Raw genomic sequence first — 3,752 nt, 5'->3', positions numbered from 1 at the left:
GGGAGGGGAGGAGGGGACAGGGGGGTGCACCGGGTCTCTCAATTTAAATCTTCGAGGCATCTATGTGGGAATTTTCCTTTCTTTAAGAGGGAGATTTCAATGGAGGCTACACGGGTGTGTATATTTATAAAGACTCGTGGAACTGCACTCAAGATTTGCGCTTTTCTCCGGAGGCAAATTCACCTCCGTGGTTTAAGGAGGCAGGCGGCCTTCCGCGTCCCTGGTTGTACGTTCGAATTTTGTGCGATGGCAACGTACGGCCTGTTCTAAAAACAAATAAATAATGCGGGGGAAGCGTTACTGAAAACTCTGGCCACCTCCGGATAGTGGGATTTGAGGAGCCATTTCTTTTTCTTGCCTATATTTTCTAAATTTTCTACAACGAATAGCATTTCCTCGTGAAATTAAACGCAGTCCGGCCCGGCTGTCCGCCCCCTCCTCCCCGCGCGCCCCGACCCCGGCCCCCGCCCCGGTCCCCGCGTCCTCACCCGGGACCCCGAGCCCCGACCCCGGCCCCCGCGCCCGTAGCTCCCGAAGCCCCTTCGCGAGGGCGCGCGGTCTCCCAGCTCCCGGGTGGTTCCGCGGTTCTGCCCGGGTCTGAGTCTGGAGCATCTGACTCGGGACGTCTCCGGTTGAATCCGGTCCAAGTTGTGCATTTGATACGCCAGGGGGCCCAAGTCCCCGAGGGTCCCAAACCGCCGAGCCCTGTCCCCGGCGGGGGGCGGGACGCGAGCTCCTCCAGCGGCGTCTACACCGGCAGTGCCAGGACCAACGTCTCCACTGGCCAGCGGATCCTGACAGCGCAAGGCCGGGCTCCGGGCGCGCGGCGAGGGGCTGCTGTGGCCCCGGAGGAGGGGCGAGGCCAGGGGGTGGCTTTTAACGAAAAAGAAGTTGAATCATCAGCTAAACCATTAGGGCTGATGCGATGCGCTGTACGGCGCGGGGTCAATGCCGGCTCGGGCCGGCGCGGGGCAGGGGCAGGGGCGGCTCCCCGCCCGGGTCTCCAGGCGCTGCTCCCGCCCATTTGGGGAAATGGATTTTCGCGATTTCAGAAGCAAAGTCAACGCGCAGCGGGCGAGACCCGGATGTGCTGACGCCGCGGGTGCGCGCAGAGCTGGAGCCCCGAGAGCCGCTCCGGGAAGGGCGAGCGGTGGCCGCGGGAGGGGGGCGAAGCGAGGCGGAACAGACCCGGGGCTAGGGGCAAAGAGCGGCGCTCGGCGAGCTTCCGCAGGAGGAGACGGCCCCGTGCGGCTGGGGCTGCGCTCTTGCGCCGGGGGCAGCGGGGCCCCAGGCACTCCCCGGGCCCCAAGTCCCAGGCGCTGATTCCTGGCCCCGTGAGCCCGGGTGGAGGCTGAGGTCTTTGCGGGATGGGGGACCCCCGCCTCTACCCTGGGTGGCTGCCGGGTGCCGGGCGGGGAGCGCACCCCGAGCTCGACCTGGGGGTGGAAGCCTCCCTCCCAGCGGCGGAGAGGCTGGCACTGTGGCGCGCGCGCACACACGCGCACCCGCTTCCCTGGTCACGTTAAGGTCCCTGAGCTCCAGACGACGAATAGCTAAGGTCCTGGGCTCGGGTCCTGGGCGCATCCCTCCGCTGAACCGTGTGGGAGAGTCCGGAGGAGACTCGCTGGGAGCGGGCCCCGGGAAGCTGGGACAGGCGACCAGAGAGGGCGCCTGGGGAGCGTGAGCTTCTTCAAAGACCTGTTTCCACTGGGGCCTCCCCAATCCCTCCTCTTTGTCACTCAAGGGGGCAATGGCTCCTCCAGTTCCTGCCCGCCGCGGCGGTGGCGAGACGTGCCCTCCTGCGCTGGACTCGACCCTTGCTTGGTTCAGGAGCAGAGGGGAGAGGACGGAGGTGGCCGTGGCTTCCTCGACTAAGTAGCCATTTCTGCCTCTCTTGGGGCCACATGGGGTTTATCTGTAAAATGGGCGCCAGAAGCGGAGTTAGGGCTGGCCAAGGCCCCTTTCCGAAGGCTGGGGGTCTGCTCGGGAAGTGGCATCACTCAGAGGTTGGCGCCTCCTCCCCACACCTCTTGACAGGGCCACCTCTAAGGTGTGAGGAGCCTCCAGGAAATATTTTTAGGGGCTCCTGTCCATATAAACGATTTCAGTCACCCCAGTCAGCATGTCCGCATCATTCTGTCGGCACGGTCTCTCCCATCCCGCAGCGGGACTGACTGCCCTTCCGGAACCGGGCCCGCACCGGTCTGCGGGCTTGGGCCTTTCACCCCAAACCCCGCTAAGCCACGGTGGGGCCCTAAGAAAGTTCCGGAAAACGCACTCCATGGTGTGGGGCCCTCTGAGGTGCACACTGCCTCTGAGGCCTCCCTCCCCCATGTGGAGAACTCAAGGAGGAAATGGGCTTCGGGCTGGAAGAGGGACAGGAGGCTCCCGGCAGAGAGAGGGCGCAACCGAGGATCCAGACCTCGCCAGCTGACATCGCCCCTCACCCAGTGCTGGCCTCCCCCAGCCAGGGCGGAGTCCCGGGACACTGGGCTCTCCCGCTGGCTTGCCTTGTCACTTCCTCAGGGGGAGGAGAATGCGGCATAGCCTCTGCCTTCCCCATGGCAGCGGTCTGTCATCTGGAGTCCCGAATCCTCATCCACAGAACGGGGACGTCACCCCCTCCCGTTATTGTGGGGATACGGAGAGACCATGTAGGTGAAGCCTGCTCGATCAGGCCCCAGCCCCAAGACAGCCCTGCCTGGGAGGCTTACGCGCCATTCACCATTCCGGAGCGGAGGAGCCGGGCCGCGCGGCCCGAGGCTCTGGGCCAGGCTCTGTGTCCACCTGCGGTTACCGAATTCCTGCAGCCAGCCATGTGTTTGGGAATGGGGGGCACAGGCGTGTGGACGCGCTGGGTCCCTACTGGGGATGAGGCAAAAGGCACAGGATTTGCGTGCTGGCGAGGATGGGAACCTGGGCCCTGGCGGGGCAGCAGGCGCTGCAGATCTTGCCCACGGCATTCGGGGTGAAGTTGTATTCGCGGAGAGCCTGGCCGGAGGGAACGGGTGCCTGGGCACCCCCCGATACGCGCAACGTGGCTCTCCAGGAGCCCCATTGAGAGCATGACTGTGTGCGCGAATGGGGGTGGAGGCGGACCTAGACCGCTGGGCTGGACGGGCAGCAGGGGGTCCCGGGCACAGGCTGAGCGTCTGGGGCCTTGTTTGCTGAGCATCCCGGCGGCGCCCCAAGTCGTGCTGGGCACTGAGCGGGGGTACGGAAGGCTGTGTACACAACAGCGAGCCTTGAGCCCGCGCTCCTGCCACTACGTCCTGCCACCCTCACCATTGCTACCTACCCACTTCACAGGTGGACAAGCCGAGCTCAGAGAGGTGAAATGACCTTCCCAAAGCCACACAGTCTGCCAGCGAAGGCAGCTCACGGTCCATGGGTCTTCCCAAGGGAAGCGTGGAAAGGGAACGGCCCAAGCCGAGGGGGCAGGCGGCCTGCTGCGCCTCCACCTGCGCGCCTCGAGCCACACTCCACTCTAGCTCTCGGGTGAATCCCGCCTCCCCCCGGAAGCCTTCCGGGACCCCGGCGCGTCCGTTCTCCCCGGCCCCAGCTCCAGGACGCATCCGCCACGCAGAGCCCGAGGGGGAAGGGGACGCGCAGGGGAGGAGGGAGCAGGAAGGGGCGAGAGGTGAGAAGCGAGGGGCGGGGCCCGAGGGCCTGGCCAGACTCCGCGACGCCGGAGAGACGCCAGGTGAGGCTGGCGGGGCCGGGGATGGGGCCCGGGCTCCGGCGGGCAGGGC

This window comes from Galeopterus variegatus, unplaced genomic scaffold (assembly GCF_000696425.1).
Source record: "Galeopterus variegatus unplaced genomic scaffold, G_variegatus-3.0.2 Scaffold76, whole genome shotgun sequence".
NCBI lineage: Eukaryota > Metazoa > Chordata > Mammalia > Dermoptera > Cynocephalidae > Galeopterus > Galeopterus variegatus.
This window is presented reverse-complemented; position numbering follows the sequence as displayed.